We start from the raw sequence: 24,432 nt of genomic DNA, 5'->3' as shown, positions 1-24,432 counted from the left end.
TAACTGGCAGTATTATCTGCTATCCAATTAATAACCTGTTCACACTGATCAGTTCTCAATACTGGTGTTGTTCTGTGCTTCCCTAGTAATTCGGTCAAGAAATGGGAGCGAGAAGATGTGGCTGTTGGTTGTGGCACATTTTCACCTTGGCCACGGCCCCATCCTCTGCACGAACCATCACCAGAACGTCCACTTCCATGTCCCTTGCCACGCGCCTTGCCCATTGTAAATGAAGTAAAATAGCTTACACTTGCACTATCAATGTAAAAAGGGTAATAAAGAGGAGATTAGAACCGTGGAAGAGGAAAACCACAGTTATTGTTTACTGGGGTATACCACACTTTTTTAAATAGAGATATTTGCGGCTGAACAGTGAGCGACACACTCAAACTGCTTTTTTTTTAGATACCAAAGGCCCAAAACTGGATAGTACAGCGATTTGACCCATGGAACTGCGAAACCACACTGGGATGTCGGGCCTACACAAGACTATTTTCAACAGATATATTTTTGTGTCACAACAGACAGGTGACACTACTGTTTTTCTTTAAGGAAAAAACTACCAAAACCTGAATAATAGAGATTTTTTACCATGGGATGGCAAAACCACAGTTATTGTTTACTGGGGTATACCACACTTTTTTAAATAGAGATATTTGCGGCTGAACAGTGAGCGACACACTCAAACTGCTTTTTTTTTAGATACAAATGGCCCAAAATGGATAATACAGAGGTTTGACCCGTGGAAGTGCAAAGCAACACTTCTATTTCTCTAGCCTACACCAGACTATTTTCAACAGTTATATTTGTGTCTGAAAAATCAGAGACACGCTTTTTTTTTGGGGGGGGGGCACACCAAAAGGTTAATAAGACGGGTATTTGTACAGTGTGAAGGAGGAAAAAAAAAGGAGGATTTAGTTGAAAAAAAAAGGATTTTTCCTGGCCCCCGACACCTGGTGCTAAGTCCAGCAATTTCAGCAACAGGAGCACACAGGACTGTAATGCAGCGTTTGCTGGTATAACCACTGTGTCTCCTATACAGCCTGCCTGCCTGGTATCTGGGATGGATATTAGTCCTGAAAAGGACTGTTTGTTTGTTCTGGCAGCCTTTACAGACCCTACACTAACTATTTTGCAGTTTATATCTCTCCCTAAATCAGCAGCGCTGTCCCTACACTGTCTAATCTGGAGTGACTGTGTCCAAGATGGCGGCGCCCCATTTTAAATACTCAAGGTGACGCTGTGCGGCCAGCCAATCACTGTAATGCCCACAACCAACATGGCTGCAGCATTACAGTGACTGGCTGGCAATCCATGCATGTTCATTGGCTCTGTAAAGAGCGCCAAACATGCAGGGCGGAGACCCGAGCTCCCGCCCGAGTAACCCGGAAAAGCTCGGTGCTCGCCGAACATCCCGAGTAGCGTGATGCTCGGGCGAGTACCGAGCAGTGTCGAGCATGTTCGCTCAACACTACTCAACACTACTAAGTACCAAAAAAAAATTTTTTCAACTTTTTTCAATTTTACCCCCGTGGTATATATATTCTACCCACACACATTTGGAACTCTTCTGGGGTACCCTCACACATATTATTCCCTCATTTAGTGGATATTTTCACAAAAAAGTGAAATTTTCAAATATTCAGAAAATTGGCTGAAAACGACTAAATATCAAGGACTCATTGGGCGAATCGCTCTCGAACTTAAATTGGAATGCTCACTGAGGTTTGCCCTGTCTGAAAGTCTGATAAACGCTGGAAAAATGACTAAGTCCCAAAAAAAATTTTTTTCAACTTTTTTCAATTTTACCCCCGTGATATATATTCTACCCACATACATTTGGAACTCTTCAGGGGTACCCTCACACATATTATTCCTTCATTTAGTGGATATTTTCACAAAAAAGTGAAATTTTCAAAAATTCATAAAATTTGCTGAAAACGACTAAATATCAAGGACTCATTTGGCGAATTGCTCTGGAGCTGAAATCAGATCTCTAATTGACTTTTCCCCTCTCTGAAAGTCGGATAAACGGTGGAAAAATGACTAAGTCCAAAAAAAAATTTTTTTCAACTTTTTTCAATTTTACCCCCGTGGGATATATATTCTACCCACACACATTTGGAACTCTCCTGGGGTACCCTCACACATATTATTCCCTCATTTAGTGGATATTTTCACAAAAATGTGAAATTTTCAAAACTTCAGAAAATTGGCTGAAAACTACTAAATATCAAGGACTCATCGGGCGAGTCGCTCTGGAACTGAAATTGGAATGCTCACTGACATTTCCCCTCTCTGAATGTCTGATAATCTTGGGAAAAATGACTAAGTCCAAAAAAAATTTTTTTTAACTTTTTCAATTTTACCCCCGTGGGATATATATTCTACCCACACTCATTTGAACTCTCCTGGGGTACCCTCACATATATTATTCCCTCATTTAGTGGATATTTTCACAAAAAAGTGAAATTTTCAAAAATTCAGAAAATTGGCTGAAAATGACTAAATATCAAAGACTCATCAGGCGAAAGGCTCTGGAACTGAAATTGGAATGCTCACTGACATTTGACCTCTCTGAAATTCTGTTAAACGCTGAAAAAATAACTAAGTCCCCAAAAAATTTTTTTTCAACTTTTTTCAATTTTAAACACGTGGGATATATATTCTACCCACACACATTTGGAACTCTCCTGGGGTATCCTCACACATATTATTCCCTCATTTAAAGGATTTTTTCACAAAAAAGTGAAATTCTCAAGAATTCAAAAAATTGGCTGAAAACGACTAAATATCAAGGACTCATCGGGCGAATCACTCTGGAACTGAAATCGGAACACTCACTGACACTTCCCCTATCTGAAAGTCTGATAAACGCCGGAAAAACTACTAGGTCCAAAAAAAAATGTTTTCAACTTTTTTCAATTTTACCCCCGTGGGATATATATTCTACCCACACACATTTGGAACTCTCCTGGGGTACCCTCAAACATATTATTCCCTCATTTAGTGGATATTTTCACAAAAAAGTGAAATTTTCAAAAATTCTGAAAATTGGCTGAAAACGACAAAATATCAAGGACTTATTGGGCGAATCGCTATGGAACTGAAATCGGAATGCTCACTGACTTTTCCCCTCTCTGAAAGTCTGATAAACGCACGAAAAATGAGTAAGTCCAAAAAAAAAAAATGTTTCAACTTATTTCAATTTTACCCCCGTGGGATATATATTCTACCCACACACATTTGGAACTCACCTGGGGTACCCTAACACATATTATTCCCTCATTTAGTGGATATTTTCACAAAAAAAGTGACATTTTCAAAAATTCAGAAAATTGGCTGAAAACGACTAAATATAAAGTACTCATCAGGCGAATCGCTCTGGAACTGAAATCGGAACACTCACTGACACTTCCCCTATCTGAAAGTCTGATCAACGCTGGAAAAACTACTAGGTCCAAAAAAAAATGTTTTTAACTTTTTTCAATTTTACCCCCGTGGGTAAAACTCTCCTGGGGTACCCTCACACATATTATTCCCTCATTTAGTGTATATTTTCATAAAAAAGTGAAATTTTCAAAAATTTAGAAAATTGCCTGAGAACTACCAAATATCAAGGACTCATTGGGCGAATCGCTCTCGAACTGAAATTGGAATGCTCACTGAGGTTTGCCCTGTCTGAAAGTCTGATAAACGCTGGAAAAATGACTAAGTCCAAAAAAAATTTTTTTCAACTTTTTTCAATTTTACCCCTGTGGGATATATATTCTACCCACACACATTTGGAACTCTCCTGGGGTACCCTCACACACATTATTCCCTCATTTAGTGGATATTTTCACAAAAAAGTGAAATTTTCAAAAATTCATAAAATTGGCTGAAAACGACTAAATATCAAGGACTCATTGGGCGAATCGCTCTGGAGCTGAAATCAGATCTCTAATTGACTTTTCCCCTCTCTGAAAGTCGGATAAACGGCGGAAAAATGACTAAGTCCAAAAAAATTTTTTTTTAAACTTTTTTCAATTTTACCCCTGTGGGATATATATTCTACCCACACACATTTGGAACTCTCCTGGGGTACCCTCACACACATTATTCCCTCATTTAGTGGATATTTTCACAAAAAAGTGAAATTTTCAAAAATTCATAAAATTGACTGAAAACGACTAAATATCAAGGACTCATTAGGCGAATCGCTCTGGAACTGAAATCGCTATGGTCACTGACATTTCCGCTCTCTGAAAGTCTGATAAACGCCGGAAAAATGACTAGGTCCAAAAAAAATAATTTTTCAATTTTTTTTAATTTTACCACCGTGGGATATATATTCTACCCACACACATTTGGAACTCTCCTGGGGTACCATCACACATATTCCCTCATTTAATGGATATTTTCACAAAAAAAGTGAAATTTTCAAAAATTCTGAAAATTGGCTGAAAACGACAAAATATCAAGGACTTATTGGGCGAATCGCTATGGAACTGAAATCGGAACGCTCACTGACATTTCCCCTCTCTGAAAGTCTGATAAACGCCGGAAAAATGACTAAGTCCAAAAAAAACCTTTTTAAACTTTTTTCAATTTTAGCCCCGTGGGATATATATTCTACCCACACACGTTTGGAACTCTCCTGAGGTACCCTCACACATATTATTCCCTCATTTAGTGGATATTTTCACAAAAAAGTGAAATTTTCAAAAATTCAGAAAATTGGCTGAAAACTACTAAATATCATGGCCTCATCGGGCGAATCGTTCTGAAACTGAAATCGGAATGATCACTGACATTTCCACTCTCTGAAAGTCTGATAAACGTCAGAAAAATGACTAAGTCCAAAAAAAAATTTTTTTCAACTGTTTTCAATTTTATCCCCATGGGATATATATTCTACCCACACACATTTGGAACTCTCCTGGGGTACCCTCACACATATTATTCCCTCATTTAGTGGATATTTTTGCAAAAATTGAAAATTTCAAAAATTCATATAATTGGTTGAAAACTACTAAATATCAAGGACTCATTTGGTGAATCGCTCTGGAACTGAAAACAGAATGCTCACTGACATTTCCCCTCTCTGAAAGTCTGATAAACGCCGGAAAAATGACTTAATCCCAAAAAAAATTTTTTCTAAACTTTTTTCAATTTTACCCCGTAGGATATATATACTGCCCACACACATTTGGAACTCTCCTGGGGTACCCTCACACATATTATTCCCTCATTCAGTGATATTTTCACAAAAACTGAAATTTTTAAAAATTCAGAAAACTGGCTGAAAATGACTAAATATCAAGGACTCATCGGGCGAATCGCTCTGGAACTGAAATCGGAATGTTCACTGACATTTCCCCTCTCTGAAAGTCTGATAAACGCCCGAAAAATGACTAAGTCCAAAAAAAAAAATTTTTCAACTTATTTCAATTTTACCCCCGTGGGATATATATTCTACCTACACACATTTGGAACTCTCCTGGGGTACCCTCACACATATTATTCGCTCAATTTGTGGATATTTTCATAAAAAAAGTGAAAATTTCAAAAATTCAGAAAATTGGCTGAAAACAACTAAATATCAAGGACTCATCGGGCGAATCGCTCTCGAACTGAAATCGGAACGCTCACTGACATTTCCCATCTCTGAAAGTCTGATAAACGCCGGAAAAATGACTAAGTCCAAAAAAAAATGTTTTCAACTTTTTTAAATTTTACCCCCGTGGGATATATATTCTACGCACGCACATTTGGAACTCTCCTGGGTACCCTCACACATATTATTTGCTCATTTTGTGGATATTTTCACAAAAAAGTGAAAATTTCAAAAATTTAGAAAATTGGCTGAAAACAACTAAATATCATGGACTCATCTGGCGAATCGCTCTGGAACTGAAATCGGAACGTTCACTGACATTTCCCCTCTCTGAAAGACTGATAAACGGCGGAAAAATGACTAAGTCCAAAAAAAATTTTTTTTTCAACTTTTTTCAATTTTACCCCATGAGATATATATTCTACCCACACACATTTGGAACTCTCCTGGGGTACCCTCACACAAATTATTCGCTCAATTTGTGGATATTTTCATAAAAAAAAGTGAAAATTTCAAAAATTCAGAAATTTGGCTGAAAACGACGAAATAACAAGGACTCATTGGGCGAATCGCTCTCAAACTGAAATCGGAATGCTCACGGACATTTCCCCTCTCTGAAAGTCTGATAAACGCCTGAAAAATGACTAAGTCCAAAAAAAAATTTTTTTTCAACTTTTTTCAATTTTACCCCCGTGGGATATATATTCTACCCACACACATTTGGAACTCTCCTGGGGTACCCTCACACATATTATTCCCTCATTTAGTGGATATTTTCACAAAAAAGTGAAATTTTCAAAAATTCAGAAAATTGGCTGAAAACTACTAAATATCAAGGACTCATCGGGCGAATCGCTCTGGAACTGAAATCGGACTGCTCACTGACATTTCCCCTCTCTGAAAGTCTGATAAATGGCGGAAAAATGACTAAGTCCAAAAAAAATTTTTTTTAAACTTTTTTAAATTTTACCCCCGTGGGATATATATTCTACCCACACACATTTGGAACTCTTCTGGGGTACCCTCACACATATTATTCCCTCATTTAGTGGATATTTTCACAAAAAAGTGAACTTTTCAAAAATTCAGAAAATTGGCTGAAAACGACTAAATATCAAGGACTCATCGGGCGAATCGCTCTGGAACTGAAATTGGAATTACTCACTGACATTTCCCCTCTCTGAAAGTCTGATAAACGCCGGAAAAATGACAAAGTCCCAAAAAATTTTTTTTTCAATTTTACCCCCATGGGATATATATTCTACCCACAGTCATTTGGAACTCTCCTGGGGTACCCTCACACATATTATTCCCTCATTTAGTGGATATTTTCACAAAAAAGTGAAATTTTCAAAAATTCAGAAAATTGGCTGAAAATGACGAAATATCAAGGACTCATCGGGCGAATCGCTCTGGAACTGAAATTGGAATGCTCACTGACATTTCCCCTCTCTGAAAGTCTGATAATCTGGGAAAAATGTCTAAGTACTAGTGTTGAGCGAGCACTAAAATGCTCGGGTGCTCGAAGCTCGGGCCGAGCTCGCCGTGATACTCGGGTGCTCGACCCGAGCAACGAGCCCAATGTTAGTCTATGGGAGACTCGAGCATTTTTGCGGTGGCACCCGCGGCAGTCTTTTAAAAGCCTAACAGTGACAGTGCTCAAATGACATGGGGACAACATGGGGATCGCCCCAGGAAGCATTTCTGACCCCCAGGTCACTGCTGTCAACAACGTGGTCAGAGGTATTAAGCCACTTTTACAGGCTCACAATAAAACATTCAAAAACTAAATTGAAACTTTTTTCCTGTGAAATATGTTAAGGAACATCCTTTCCAGGGTAAAGACTTGTGTATAAGTTAAAATAAATGACCAAAAACAAAAATACTCCTCCACACCTTCGGCTATGTTCACAAGTAGCATTTTTTATGCGTTTTTGCACTTTTGTATTGCTTTCAACTATGACAAATGCATTCACCCTGAAATGTCATTTTAACATTTTACAACCTTATCTGGCCATGTGCTGTGTGACACATGCATAAAGTGCTGAAAAGACAAGGGAACATAAGTGATCCTTACCGCATCAGAAGATGCAGACTTGCAACTATCCCCATGCAAGTTCTAGTCCCAGGGCAGTGTTCAATTGTACCTCCCCCATTCCTTGCAATACACGCTCAAGTATGCATCCTGCCACCCACCCACCCCCAGGCTGCAATACCATACTGCTTGCTTGCTTGAACTTGAAATTGGGCTTTTTAGGCATGTGGAGGCAGAATCTGGCCACCACGTGGCTGTGTTGGCGGCCTGGAATCCATACTCAGTCCCCAGCCGTCCGGCAGCCGGGTGTCCATACTCGGTCCCCAGCCGCCCCGCGGCCGGGTGTCCACACACGGTCCCCAGCCGCTTGGGGGCAGCCGGGTGTCCATAAACGGTCCCCAGTCGCCCCTATTTCTCCTTGGAACATCCCCCCACACACTTTTCTTAGCCCGGCCTGCTTTAGGCAGCATTGGACGAGCCCACCAGAGAACCAGACTCCTCCGGTGGGCCCTGACTTCTCCATCGGTGGAGTTGAGAGTGCCAAGGTGAGGAGCATGATGATGATGACAGAAGTTAGCATCTGCTATGTTTTCTTTTAATGCAAGTGTAAGTGTGCAGCCTGCCACCCACCCACCCCCAGACTGCAATTCCATACTGCTACCTTGCACTTGAAATGGGGCCTTTTAGTTTGGAGGAGGCCGAAGCTGGCCACTACCTCATGGCTGCTTCGGCAGCGAGGTATCCATACTCAGTCCCCAGCCGCCCATATTTGTCCTGGCGTGCCTTATACATAAGATTAAGCGCGCATACCAAAACATTACCTGTGCCCTCCCCAGTGCATTTAGTGGGAAGGAGAGCATATTCCGCTGTAGTGTGTGCATGCCAAACCCCTGTTCATGGTACATGCGAAGATGCCTCCCACCTTGCACCTGTCGTTGCAGACTTGCAACTATCCCCATTCAAGTCCTTGTCCCAGGGTAGTGTTCAATTGTACCTCTCCCATTCCTTGCAATGCAAGCGCAAGTATGCAGCCTGCCACCCACCCACCCCCAGGCTGCAATACCATACTGCTTGCTTGCTTGCACTTTAAATTGTGCCTTTTAGGCATGTGGAGGCGGAATCTGGCCACCATGCCATGGCTGTGTCGGCGGCCTGGTATCCATACTCAGTCCCCAGCCGCCTGGTGGCCGGGTGTCCCCGCTTGCTCCCCAGCCTCCAGGGGGTGGCTGGGTGTCCATACTCGGTCCCCAGCCACTACTATTTGTCCCGGTAACCTTTCCCACACTTTTCTTAGCCTGTCCTGCTTTAGGGCAGCATTGGCCGAGCCCACAGGACTATCAGACTCCTCCGGTGGGCCCTGGCTTCTCCATCAGGGGAGTTGAGAGTGCCAAGGTGAGGAGCATGATGAGGATGAGAGAAGTTAGCATCTGCTTTGTTTTGTTGTAATGCAAGCGCATGTATGTAGTAGCGGCTAGGCCTGAGGTGGTCAGCGTTTTGGCGCATATCCTACCTCCTCCGAGGATTGCTGGATGTTTTCCTGCTACTATCCAAGTTCTATGACTCCCGTTAAAACAAAGCTTCATGTGATAAATGATGGATGAGGTAGTGGCAAAGGAGAAAGAGCAGGAGGAACAGGGACCATTCACATCAATATCAGGCCAGTCAACCAGATATGTCTTGTAGGATATGTTTCTGTAACAAAAGGAGCGGTTCGGCTACACAGTTATAGGGCATACAGTGAGTGCAATGCCTACCAAAAATTTCGAGCCACTCCAATGCCCCTTGGAAATGACATGGAGGTCAGAGGGCGTTAACTAAACCTTTTTTTCCATTTATAGCAACTGGGTCTCCCGTGCACTGTTGGCCTAAGCAGTGAATGGAAGGCTTTCCAAAAATTATGAGGAACTGCAATGCCCCTTACAAGAGCCATGTGTGGCACCCCAGGGGTCTGGTCACCACAATAATAAAGATATTACGTCGGAGAGCAAGTGGGAGGTTTCCTGGTCAGGATCCCTTAAACATGCAACATCCTCCTGCCCCAATCCTGGGAGGGGAGAATTCTGCCCTTATAAACTGGATCTGTGGCAGGGTTGAGTGAGTCAGAGAACAGTCAGAGTCAGAGTGAGAGCAAGGGAAAGTAACAGCAAGGAGCTCTGTAGGAGCTAGGAGCTAAAGACCAGGGGCTGGAAGCTGAGCAGAGCTCGCCCTGGCAGAAGACAATAGGAACCGGACACAGGAGTCCGAAGCTGTGAGGACTTATATATCCAGCAACAGAAACCAGCCAGCAGGGGATTTCAGGTCCTCTGGCCATAGAAGCCCGGAGGCTCAGTCACAAGCAAGGGACCAGCACCGCCGTCGTTGAGCGGAGGCTAACAGAAGGCCCCAAGTCACCAGCCATACAGGTGAGCACTACACGGTACACTCAGGGACGTGGGCTACTTCTACCCGCTTACAGCAAGGTAGCCAGGAAGAGTGCAGACAGACGGGGAGGCCTACAACTCCACCTGGCCAGGGGAACTCATGCTTACTCACAGACTGACCAGGCCTCTTATGCTAGCCAGTACTCCCGGGAGGTTCTACCTTATAATCATCAGTAAAGACCCTGAACTGCACTGCAAAGACTCTGAGTCATTCCTGCTGCGCTCATGCACCATCACCCCCATCATCTACACACACTGTCCTGATGCTATACTCCTCCCGAGGGGAGTTATCCCATTCTATGCTGTGCACACAACACCAGCCTCAGCTGTCTGCCTCGCAGCAGTGGTACTCCCTGACCGCAATCCACGGGTGGCGCAGTCGGACAATTAACCTCAAAACCTAAGAAAGACTGCCACTGGTTTGACCAGCCTGAGCCACGGGACCGGGTCACCGCCACGGAGACTACAGACCCCAGAGACCCGGCACCGGGTATCCCACACACGTGTACACACGGCCCAGGGGGCGCGTCACATGCAGTACAGCATACTACAAACATAAGTCCCATTATTAGGGAGTGGGTGTCCCATGGTATTTGCTTATGCTTTCCCAGCAAAAGCTGCCAAAAATTAGGACGGAGCAACTTGCAATGCCCCTTACAAGAGCCATGCAGTACAGCATATTACAAACATAAGTCCCATTATTGGGGAGTGGGTGTCCCATGGTATTTGCTTATGCTTTCCCAGCAAAAGCTGCCAAAAATTAGGACGGAGCAACTTGCAATGCCCCTTACAAGAGCCATGCAGTACAGCATATTACAAACATAAGTCCCATTATTGGGAAGTGGGTGTCCCATAGTATTTGCTTATGCTTTGCCAGCAAAAGCTGCCAAAAATTAGGACGGAGCAACTTGCAATGCCCCTTACAAGAGCCATGCAGTACAGCATATTACAAATATAAGTCCCATTATTGGGGAGTGGGTGTCCCATGGTATTTGCTTATGCTTTCCCAGCAAAAGCTGCCAAAAATTAGGATGGAGCAACTTGCAATGCCCCTTACAAGAGCCATGCAGTACAGCATATTACAAACGTAAGTCCCATTATTGGGGAGTGGGTGTCCCATGGTATTTGCTTATGCTTTCCCAGCAAAAGCTGCCAAAAATTAGGACGGAGCAACTTGCAATGCCCCTTACAAGAGCCATGCAGTACAGCATATTACAAACATAAGTCCCATTATTGGGGAGTGGGTGTCCCATGGTATTTGCTTATGCTTTCCCAGCAAAAGCTGCCAAAAATTAGGATGGAGCAACTTGCAATGCCCCTTACAAGAGCCATGCAATACAGCATATTACAAACATAAGTCCCATTATTGGGGAGTGGGTGTCCCATAGTATTTGCTTATGCTTTCCCAGCAAAAGCTGCCAAAAATTAGGATGGAGCAACTTGCAATGCCCCTTACAAGAGCCATGCAGTACAGCATATTACAAACATAAGTCCCATTATTGGGGAGTGGGTGTCCCATAGTATTTGCTTATGCTTTCCCAGCAAAACCTACCAAAAATTAGGACGGAGCAACTTGCAATGCCCCTACAAGAGCCATGCAGTACAGCATATTACAAACATAAGTCCCATTATTGGGGAGTGGGTGTCCCATGGTATTTGCTTATGCTTTCCAAGCAAAAGCTGCTAAAAATTAGGACGGAGCAACTTGCAATGCCCCTTACAAGAGCCATGCAGTACAGCATATTACAAACATAAGTCCCATTATTGGGGAGTGGGTGTCCCATGGTATTTGCTTATGCTTTCCCAGCAAAACCTGCCAAAAAATAGGACGGAGCAACTTGCAATGCCCCTTACAAGAGCCATGCAGTATAGCATATTACAAACATAAGTCCCATTATTGGGGAGTGGGTGTCCCATGGTATTTACTTATGCTTTCCCAGCAAAAGCTGCCAAAAATTAGGATGGAGCAACTTGCAATGCCCCTTACAAGAGCCATGCAGCACAGCATATTACAAACATAAGTCCCATTATTGGGGAGTGGGTGTCCCATAGTATTTGCTTATGCTTTCCCAGCAAAAGCTGCCAAAAATTAGGATGGAGCAACTTGCAATGCCCCTTACAAGAACCATGCAGTACAGCATATTACAAACATAAGTCCCATTATTGGGGAGTGGGTGTCCCATAGTATTTGCTTATGCTTTCCCAGAAAAAGCTGCCAAAAATTAGGACATAGCAACTTGCAATGCCCCTTACAAAAGCCATGCAGTACAGCATATTACAAACATAAGTCCCATTATTGGGGAGTGGGTGTCCCATAGTATTTGCTTATGCTTTCCCAGCAAAAGCTGCCAAAAATTAGGACGGAGCAACTTGCAATGCCCCTTACAAGAGCCATGCAGTACAGCATATTACAAACATAAGTCCCATTATTGGGGAGTGGGTGTCCCATAGTATTTGCTTATGCTTTCCCAGCAAAACCTACCAAAAATTATGACGGAGCAACTTGCAATGCCCCTTACAAGAGCCATGCAGTACAGCATATAACAAACATAAGTCCCATTATTGGGGAGTGGGTGTCCCATGGTATTTGCTTATGCTTTCCAAGCAAAAGCTGCTAAAAATTAGGACGGAGCAACTTGCAATGCCCCTTACAAGAGCCATGCAGTACAGCATATTACAAACATAAGTCCCATTATTGGGGAGTGGGTGTCCCATGGTATTTGCTTATGCTTTCCCAGCAAAAGCTGCCAAAAATTAGGACGGAGCAACTTGCAATGCCCCTTACAAGAGCCATGCAGTACAGCATATTACAAACATAAGTCCCATTATTGGGAAGTGGGTGTCCCATAGTATTTGCTTATGCTTTGCCAGCAAAAGCTGCCAAAAATTAGGACGGAGCAACTTGCAATGCCCCTTACAAGAGCCATGCAGTACAGCATATTACAAATATAAGTCCCATTATTGGGGAGTGGGTGTCCCATGGTATTTGCTTATGCTTTCCCAACAAAAGCTGCCAAAAATTAGGATGGAGCAACTTGCAATGCCCCTTACAAGAGCCATGCAGTACAGCATATTACAAACGTAAGTCCCATTATTGGGGAGTGGGTGTCCCATGGTATTTGCTTATGCTTTCCCAGCAAAAGCTGCCAAAAATTAGGACGGAGCAACTTGCAATGCCCCTTACAAGAGCCATGCAGTACAGCATATTACAAACATAAGTCCCATTATTGGGGAGTGGGTGTCCCATGGTATTTGCTTATGCTTTCCCAGCAAAAGCTGCCAAAAATTAGGATGGAGCAACTTGCAATGCCCCTTACAAGAGCCATGCAGTACAGCATATTACAAACATAAGTCCCATTATTGGGGAGTGGGTGTCCCATAGTATTTGCTTATGCTTTCCCAGCAAAAGCTGCCAAAAATTAGGATGGAGCAACTTGCAATGCCCCTTACAAGAGCCATGCAGTACAGCATATTACAAACATAAGTCCCATTATTGGGGAGTGGGTGTCCCATAGTATTTGCTTATGCTTTCCCAGCAAAACCTACCAAAAATTAGGACGGAGCAACTTGCAATGCCCCTACAAGAGCCATGCAGTACAGCATATTACAAACATAAGTCCCATTATTGGGGAGTGGGTGTCCCATGGTATTTGCTTATGCTTTCCAAGCAAAAGCTGCTAAAAATTAGGACGGAGCAACTTGCAATGCCCCTTACAAGAGCCATGCAGTACAGCATATTACAAACATAAGTCCCATTATTGGGGAGTGGGTGTCCCATGGTATTTGCTTATGCTTTCCCAGCAAAACCTGCCAAAAAATAGGACGGAGCAACTTGCAATGCCCCTTACAAGAGCCATGCAGTACAGCATATTACAAACATAAGTCCCATTATTGGGGAGTGGGTGTCCCATGGTATTTACTTATGCTTTCCCAGCAAAAGCTGCCAAAAATTAGGATGGAGCAACTTGCAATGCCCCTTACAAGAGCCATGCAGCACAGCATATTACAAACATAAGTCCCATTATTGGGGAGTGGGTGTCCCATAGTATTTGCTTATGCTTTCCCAGCAAAAGCTGCCAAAAATTAGGATGGAGCAACTTGCAATGCCCCTTACAAGAACCATGCAGTACAGCATATTACAAACATAAGTCCCATTATTGGGGAGTGGGTGTCCCATAGTATTTGCTTATGCTTTCCCAGAAAAAGCTGCCAAAAATTAGGACATAGCAACTTGCAATGCCCCTTACAAAAGCCATGCAGTACAGCATATTACAAACATAAGTCCCATTATTGGGGAGTGGGTGTCCCATAGTATTTGCTTATGCTTTCCCAGCAAAAGCTGCCAAAAATTAGGACGGAGCAACTTGCAATGCCCCTTACAAGAGCCATGCAGTACAGCATATTACAAACATAAGTCCCATTATTGGGGAGTGGGTGTCCCATAGTATTTGCTTATGCTTTCCCAGCAAAACCTACCAAAAATTAGGACGGAGCAACTTGCAATGCCCCTTACAAGAGCCATGCAGTACAGCATATAACAAACATAAGTCCCATTATTGGGGAGTGGGTGTCCCATGGTATTTGCTTATGCTTTCCAAGCAAAAGCTGCTAAAAATTAGGACGGAGCAACTTGCAATGCCCCTTACAAGAGCCATGCAGTACAGCATATTACAAACATAAGTCCCATTATTGGGGAGTGGGTGTCCCATGGTATTTGCTTATGCTTTCCCAGCAAAACCTGCCAAAAAATAGGACGGAGCAACTTGCAATGCCCCTTACAAGAGCCATATTACAAACATAAGTCCCATTATTGGGGAGTGGGTGTCCCATGGTATTTGCTTATGCTTTTCAAGCAAAAGCTGCTAAAAATTAGGACGGAGCAACTTGCAATGCCCCTTACAAGAGCCATGCAGTACAGCATATTACAAACATAAGTCCCATTATTGGGGAGTGGGTGTCCCATGGTATTTGCTTATGCTTTCCCAGCAAAAGCTGCCAAAAATTAGGACGGAGCAACTTGCAATGCCCCTTACAAGAGCCATGCAGTACAGCATATTACAAACATAAGTCCCATTATTGGGGAGTGGGTGTCCCATAGTATTTGCTTATGCTTTCCCAGCAAAAGCTGCCAAAAATTAGGATGGAGCAACTTGCAATGCCCCTTACAAGAGCCATGCAGCACAGCATATTACAAACATAAGTCCCATTATTGGGGAGTGGGTGTCCCATAGTATTTGCTTATGCTTTCCCAGCAAAAGCTGCCAAAAATTAGGATGGAGCAACTTGCAATGCCCCTTACAAGAACCATGCAGTACAGCATATTACAAACATAAGTCCCATTATTGGGGAGTGGGTGTCCCATAGTATTTGCTTATGCTTTCCCAGAAAAAGCTGCCAAAAATTAGGACATAGCAACTTGCAATGCCCCTTACAAAAGCCATGCAGTACAGCATATTACAAACATAAGTCCCATTATTGGGGAGTGGGTGTCCCATAGTATTTGCTTATGCTTTCCCAGCAAAAGCTGCCAAAAATTAGGACGGAGCAACTTGCAATGCCCCTTACAAGAGCCATGCAGTACAGCATATTACAAACATAAGTCCCATTATTGGGGAGTGGGTGTCCCATAGTATTTGCTTATGCTTTCCCAGCAAAACCTACCAAAAATTAGGACGGAGCAACTTGCAATGCCCCTTACAAGAGCCATGCAGTACAGCATATAACAAACATAAGTCCCATTATTGGGGAGTGGGTGTCCCATGGTATTTGCTTATGCTTTCCAAGCAAAAGCTGCTAAAAATTAGGACGGAGCAACTTGCAATGCCCCTTACAAGAGCCATGCAGTACAGCATATTACAAACATAAGTCCCATTATTGGGGAGTGGGTGTCCCATGGTATTTGCTTATGCTTTCCCAGCAAAACCTGCCAAAAAATAGGACGGAGCAACTTGCAATGCCCCTTACAAGAGCCATATTACAAACATAAGTCCCATTATTGGGGAGTGGGTGTCCCATGGTATTTGCTTATGCTTTTCAAGCAAAAGCTGCTAAAAATTAGGACGGAGCAACTTGCAATGCCCCTTACAAGAGCCATGCAGTACAGCATATTACAAACATAAGTCCCATTATTGGGGAGTGGGTGTCCCATGGTATTTGCTTATGCTTTCCCAGCAAAAGCTGCCAAAAATTAGGACGGAGCAACTTGCAATGCCCCTTACAAGAGCCATGCAGTACAGCATATTACAAACATAAGTCCCATTATTGGGGAGTGGGTGTCCCATAGTATTTGCTTATGCTTTCCCAGCAAAAGCTGCCAAAAATTAGGACGGAGCAACTTGCAATGCCCCTTACAAGAGCCATGCAGTACAGCATATTCCAAACATAAGTCCCATTATTAGGGAGTGGGTGTCCCATGGTATTTGCTTATGCTTTCCAAGCAAAAGCTGCTAAAAATTAGGACGGAGCAACTTGCAATGCCCCTTACAAGAGCCATGCAGTACAGCATATTACAAACATAAGTCCCATTATTGGGGAGTGGGTGTCCCATAGTATTTGCTTATGCTTTCCCAGCAAAAGCTGCCAAAAATTAGGATGGAGCAACTTGCAATGCCCCTTACAAGAGCCATGCAGTACAGCATATTACAAACATAAGTCCCATTATTGGGGAGTGGGTGTCCCATGGTATTTGCTTATGCTTTCCCAGGAAAAGCTGCCAAAAATTAGGACGGAGAAACTTGCAATGCCCCTTACAAGAGCCATGCAGTACAGCATATTACAAACATAAGTCCCATTATTGGGGAGTGGGTGTCCCATAGTATTTGCTTATGCTTTCCAAGCAAAAGCAGCCAAAAATTAGGACGGAGCAACTTGCAATGCCCCTTACAAGAGCCATGCAGTACAGCATATTACAAACATAAGTCCCATTATTGGGGAGTGGGTGTCCCATAGTATTTGCTTAAGCTTTCCCAGCAAAAGCTGCCAAAAATTAGGATGGAGCAACTTGCAATGCCCCTTACAAGAGCCATGCAGTACAGCATATTACAAACATAAGTCCCATTATTGGGGAGTGGGTGTCCTATAGTATTTGCTTATGCTTTCCAAGCAAAAGCTGCAAAAAATTGTTACGGAGCAACTTGCAATGCCCCTTACAAGAGCCATGCAGTACATCATATTACAAACATAAGTCCCATTATTGGGGAGTGGGTGTCCTATAGTATTTGCTTATGCCTTGCAAGCAAAAGCTGCCAAAAATAAGTACGGAGTAACTTGCAATGCTGGCACACTGGTGGTATAGGGGTGGTGGAGGCTGAGGATAAGGAGAAGAAGATTAAACAGCCGAAACGAGGAAGCGTATACCCATGTGTGGGTGTGAAGCGGTGCATGTGAATACACCTCCCGAAATAACACAGTGGATTTGACTTTATGTTACTCTGCTGTCATTTGGTGGTGATGAGAAGTCTGGCCCAATCCAGCCCTTGTTCATTTTGATAAGGGTCAGCTTGTCAGCATTGTCAGTTGACAGGCGAGTGCACTTATCAGTTATAATTCCCCCAGCGGCACTAAAAACACGCTCCGATAACACGCTAGCGGCAGGGCAGGCCAGGACCTCCAAGGTGTACAGAGCGAGTTCATTCCAAGTGTCCAGCTTGGATACCCAATAATTAAAAGGCACAGAGGAATCACGGAGGACGCTAGTACGATCGGCAAGGTACTCCCTCACCATCTTTTGAAACTTTCCACTCCTTGTGAGAGTACCCCGCGCCTCAGGGCCTGTAAGCTGGGCGGGTGTCAGAAAACTGTCCCAGAACGTTGACAGTGTTCCTCTGCATCTGCTGAATTGGAGTTGCATCTCTCTCGCCTGTACGCCTTGGTTGGGCAACGAACTGTGACCTCTGCAGCTAGAGTGTTCAGATGGGAATTTTTTTAAGAGTTCTGCAGCAAGGGCCTTCTGGTATTGCCCCATTTTTGTAGACCTCTCCACCTCAGGAATAAGAGAGTGAAAGTTCTCCTTGTAGCGGAGGTCTACAAGAGTCACCAACCAGTAATGACTGTCACCCAACATTTTGACAACGCGAGGGTCACGGTTAAGGCAGCGTAACATAAAGTCAGCCATGCGTGCCAGACTGGTAACGGGCAAGATTTCCGTGTCCTCTCCAAGATGACGACTGACCATGCTCTCCTCCTCCTCTTCCTCCTCCCCCCTGTCCTCAGGCCACCCACGCTGAACCGACGGTATGACACTTGTACAGGTACTACCATCTACAACGCATGATAGCAGCTCCTGTTCTTCCTCCTCCTCCTCCTCTCCCTCATTGTCCCCCAATGCACGTTGGGATGAGATGAGGCTGGGCTGTGTGTAATCGCCCGCTACGGCTTCTTGATCCATCTCATCATACTCTGGCTGCAATGCCTCCTCTTTAATTCTCTGCAGAGAGCGTTGCAAAAGACAGACAAGTGGGATGCTGACTCTAATGATGGCGTCATCGCCACTCACCATCTTGGTGGCCTCCTCAAAGTTTGTCAGGATGGTACATATGTCAGACATCCAGGTCCACTCCTGAGGTCTTATGTGTGGAGTCTGACCTGAATATCGACGGCCTTGTTGTAGCTGGCACTCCACAACTGCTCTCTTCTGCTCACAAATCCTTTGCAACATGTGGAGGGTAGAGTTCCAATGTGTGGGGACATCACACACCAGTCGGTGTGCCGGAAGCTGCAAACGCTGCTGCAACACAGCAAGGGCGGCGGAAGCTGTAGCAGACTTGCGAAAATGAGCTGACAGACGGCGTACTTTCACGAGCAGATCTGGCAACTCGGGGTATGATTTAAGAAACCGCTGAACCACGAGGTTAAGCACATGAGCCAGGCATGGTACGTGTGTGATCTCACCTCGTCTCAGAGCCGCCACCAGGTTACGGCCATTGTCACACACGACCATGCCGGGATGTAGGTTCAGCGGTCTCAGCCACAGATCTGCCTGCTCTTTCACAGCTGTCCACAACTATCAAGCAGTGTGAGGTTTATCACCTAAGCTTATGAGTTTCAGCACAGCCTGTTGCCGCTTGGCGGAGGCAGTACTGCAATGCTTCCAGCTTGTAACTGATGTGGTGATATCTGAGATGGAGGCTGAACATGAGGAGGAGGAGGAGGATGCGCAGGAGCTGTACACTGTGGGGGCAACTCTGACTGACATAGGGCCCGCAATCCTCGGTGTGGGGAGGATGTGTTCCGTCCCAAGGTCCGACTGGGTCCCGGCTTCCACTATGTTTACCCAGTGTGCCGTTAGAGAGATGTACCGTCCCTGGCCACAAGCACTTGTCCACGTGTCCGTTGTCAGGTGGACTCTCCCAGTAACTGCGTTGTTGAGGGCACGGCAGATGCTTTGGGACACGTGCTTGTGTAGTGCGGGGATGGCACACTGGGCAAAATAGTGTCGGCTGGGGACCGAGTACCGAGGGACGGCCACCGCCATAAGATTGCGGAAGGATTCCGTCTCCACCAGCCTAAAAGGTAGTATTTCCAATGCAAGCAGTCGTGAAATGTGCGAATTTAGGACTGTGGCCTGTGGGGCGTTAGCTGCGAATTTCCGCTTTCGTTCAAAGGTCTGGGATATGGACAATTGAACGCTGCGGTGGGACGTGGACGTGGACGTTGATGCTCTTTCTTGAGAAACTGCCATAACAAATGAAGACTGAGAGGAGGGGGCATCTTTACATGCAGTATGGGCAGGGGATTGCCTTGCACACACAACAGGGGGTTCTATTGCACGCACAACAGTGGAAGAAGCAGTGGTGACACCCGCTGACACTGGTCGTGGACCCTGGGTTTCGTCCCACAAAGTCGGGTGCTTTGCTGCCATGTGCCTGATCATGCTGGTGGTGGTCAGGCTAGTAGTTTTGTCACCCCTGCTGGTGCTGGCATGGCAGGTGGAACATATGGACTTTTTGGGGTTATCAGCAGAGTCTTTAAAAAAATTCCAGACTCTGGAAGACCTACCGCTTGTACTGGCAACGTCCCTCGTGTTGGTGTTATGGGGAACGGTTGCTTGCCTTCTGTCTGCGGCCACCACACTGCTTCTTCCTGCCTGTTGGGGTACTCTGCCTCCCTCCCCCTGTGTGCTGCTGGCCTCACTCTGCATGTCCTCCTTCCACGTTGGGTCAGTTACTAGATCATCCACCACCTCCTCCTCTTCCACTTGCACACCACAATCCTCCTCCTCACTTCCTGGCAATTGTGTCTCGTCATCGTCCACCTCTTGTGACAGATTGCCAACGTCGACTTGTGGCTGTGGCTGTTCAAATATTTGGGCATCGCAACATGGGATCTCCTCTTCCACCACTTCAAGCGTATCAGGCGAGGGGCCCAAATATGGAAATGGACCAGTGAACAGCTCTTCAGAGTGTCCAAGTGTGGGATCACTTGCTGTCTGACGACACTCAGCATGGTGGGAGGAAGGAGCATCAGGGTGAGGAGGAGTATGCGGTCGAGACTCACGGCTACTAAGAGTTGACCGTGTGGAAGACAGACCGGAGGTGGTGGTGCCCAGGTAACTGGCAGTATTATCTGCTATCCAATTAATAACCTGTTCACACTGATCAGTTCTCAATACTGGTGTTGTTCTGTGCTTCCCTAGTAATTCGGTCAAGAAATGGGAGCGAGAAGATGTGGCTGTTGGTTGTGGCACATTTTCACCTTGGCCACGGCCCCATCCTCTGCACGAACCATCACCAGAACGTCCACTTCCATGTCCCTTGCCACGCGCCTTGCCCATTGTAAATGAAGTAAAATAGCTTACACTTGCACTATCAATGTAAAAAGGGTAATAAAGAGGAGATTAGAACCGTGGAAGAGGAAAACCACAGTTATTGTTTACTGGGGTATACCACACTTTTTTAAATAGAGATATTTGCGGCTGAACAGTGAGCGACACACTCAAACTGCTTTTTTTTTAGATACCAAAGGCCCAAAACTGGATAGTACAGCGATTTGACCAGTGGAACTGCGAAACCACACTGGGATGTCGGGCCTACACAAGACTATTTTCAACAGATATATTTTTGTGTCACAACAGTCAGGAGACACTACAGTTTTTCTTTACGGAAAAAACTACCAAAAGCTGAATAATAGAGATTTTTTACTGTGGGATGGCAAAACCACAGTTATTGTTTACTGGGGTATACCACACTTTTTTAAATAGAGATATTTGCGGCTGAACAGTGAGCGACACACTCAAACTGCTTTTTTTTTAGATACCAAAGGCCCAAAACTGGATAGTACAGCGATTTGACCCGTGGAACTGCGAAACCACACTGGGATGTCGGGCCTACACAAGACTATTTTCAACAGATATATTTTTGTGTCACAACAGTCAGGAGACACTATTGTTTTTCTTTATGGAAAAAACTACCAAAAGCTGAATAATAGAGATTTTTTACCATGGGATGGCAAAACAACAGTTATTGTTTACTGGAGTATACCACACTTTTTTAAATAGAGATATTTGCGGCTGAACAGTGAGCGACACACTCAAACTGCTTTTTTTTTTAGATACCAAAGGCCCAAAACTGGATAGTAAAGTGATTTGACCCGTGGAACTGCGAAACCACACTGGGATGTCGGGCCTACACAAGACTATTTTCAACAGATATATTTTTGTGTCACAACAGTCAGGAGACACAACTGTTTTTCTTTACGGAAAAAACTACCAAAAGCTGAATAATAGAAATTTTTTACCGTGGGATGGCAAAACCACAGTTATTGTTTACTGGGGTATACCACACTTTTTTAAATAGAGATATTTGCGGCTGAACAGTGAGCGACACACTCAAACTGCTTTTTTTTTAGATACCAAAGGCCCAAAACTGGATAGTACAGCGATTTGACCCGTGGAACTGCAAAACCACACTGGGATGTCGGGCCTACACAAGACTATTTTCAACAGATACATTTTTGTGTCACAACAGTCAGGAGACACTACTGTTTTTCTTTACGGAAAAAACTACCAAAAGCTGAATAATAGAGATTTTTTACCGTGGGATGGCAAAACCACAGTTATTGTTTACTGGGGTATACCACACTTTTTTAAATAGAGATATTTGCGGCTGAACAGTGAGCGACACACTCAAACTGCTTTTTTTTTAGATACCAAAGGCCCAAAACTGGATAGTACAGTGATTTGACCCATGGAACTGCGAAACCACACTGGGATGTCGGGCCTACACAAGACTATTTTCAACAGATATATTTTTGTGTCACAACAGACAGGAGACACTACTGTTTTACTTTACGGAAAAAACTACCAAAACCTGAATAATAGAGATTTTTTACCATGGGATGGCAAAACCACAGTTATTGTTTACTGGGGTATACCACACTTTTTTAAATAGAGATATTTGCGGCTGAACAGTGAGCGACACACTCAAACTGCTTTTTTTTTTAGATACAAATGGCCCAAAATGGATAATACAGAGGTTTGAACCGTGTAAGTGCAAAGCAACACTTCTATTTCTCTAGCCTACACCAGACTATTTTCAACAGTTATATTTGTGTCTGAAAAATCAGAGACACGCTTTTTTGGGGGGGGGGGGACACACCAAAAGGTTAATAAGACGGGTATTTGTACAGTGTGAAGGAGGAAAAAAAAAGGAGGATTTAGTTGAAAAAAAAAGGATTTTTCCTGGCCCCCGACACCTGGTGCTAAGTCCAGCAATTTCAGCAACAGGAGCACACAGGACTGTAATGCAGCGTTTGCTGGTATAACCACTGTGTCTCCTATACAGCCTGCCTGCCTGGTATCTGGGATGGATATTAGTCCTGAAAAGGACTGTTTGTTTGTTCTGGCAGCCTTTACAGACCCTACACTAACTATTTTGCAGTTTATATCTCTCCCTAAATCAGCAGCGCTGTCCCTACACTGTCTAATCTGGAGTGACTGTGTCCAAGATGGCGGCGCCCCATTTTAAATACTCAAGGTGACGCTGTGAGGCCAGCCAATCACTGTAATGCCCACAACCAACATGGCTGCAGCATTACAGTGACTGGCTGGCAATCCATGCATGTTCATTGGCTCTGTAAAGAGCGCCAAACATGCAGGGCGGAGACCCGAGCTCCCGCCCGAGTAACCCGGAAAAGCTCGGTGCTCGCCGAACATCCCGAGTAGCGTGATGCTCGGGCGAGTACCGAGCAGTGTTGAGCATGTTCGCTCAACACTACTCAACACTACTAAGTACCAAAAAAAAATTTTTTCAACTTTTTTCAATTTTACCCCCGTGGTATATATATTCTACCCACACACATTTGGAACTCTTCTGGGGTACCCTCACACATATTATTCCCTCATTTAGTGGATATTTTCACAAAAAAGTGAAATTTTCAAATATTCAGAAAATTGGCTGAAAACGACTAATTATCAAAGACTCATCGGGCGAAACGCTCTGGAACTGAAATTGGAATGCTCACTGACATTTTCCCTCTCTGAAAGTCTGATAAACGCCGGAAAAATGACTTAGTCCAAAAAAAATTTTTTTCAACTTTTTTCAATTTTACCCCCGTGGGATATATATTCTACCCACACACATTTGGAACTCTTCAGGGGTACCCTCACAAATATTATTCCTTCATTTAGTGGATATTTTCACAAAAAAGTGAAATTTTCAAAAATTCATAAAATTTGCTGAAAACGACTAAATATCAAGGACTCATTTGGCGAATTGCTCTGGAGCTGAAATCAGATCTCTAATTGACTTTTCCCCTCTCTGAAAGTCGGATAAACGGCGGAAAAATGACTAAGTCCAAAAAAAAAATTTTTTAAACTTTTTTCAATTTTACCCCCGTGGGATATATATTCTACCCACACACATTTGGAACTCTCCTGGGGTACCCTCACACATATTATTCCCTCATTTAGTGGATATTTTCACAAAAATGTGAAATTTTCAAAAATTCAGAAAATTGGCTGAAAACTACTAAATATCAAGGACTCATTGGGCGAATCGCTCTCGAACTTAAATTGGAATGCTCACTGAGGTTTGCCCTGTCTGAAAGTCTGATAAACGCTGGAAAAATGACTAAGTCCAAAAAAAAATTTTTTTCAACTTTTTTCAATTTTACACCCGTGGGATATATATTCTACCCACAGACATTTGGAACTCTCCTGGGGTACCCTCACACACATTATTCCCTCATTTAGTGGATATTTTCACAAAAAAGTGAAATTTTCAAAAATTCATAAAATTGGCTGAAAACGACTAAATATCAAGGACTCATTGGGCGAATCGCTCTCGAACTGAAATCGGAGCGCTCACTGACATTTCCCCTCTCTGAATGTCTGATAATCTTGGGAAAAATGACTAAGTCCAAAAAAAAATTTTTTTTAACTT

This window comes from Phyllobates terribilis, unplaced genomic scaffold (assembly GCF_046119375.1).
Source record: "Phyllobates terribilis strain yellow unplaced genomic scaffold, ASM4611937v1 Scaffold_6__1_contigs__length_29720123, whole genome shotgun sequence".
Classification (NCBI taxonomy): domain Eukaryota; kingdom Metazoa; phylum Chordata; class Amphibia; order Anura; family Dendrobatidae; genus Phyllobates; species Phyllobates terribilis.
This window is presented reverse-complemented; position numbering follows the sequence as displayed.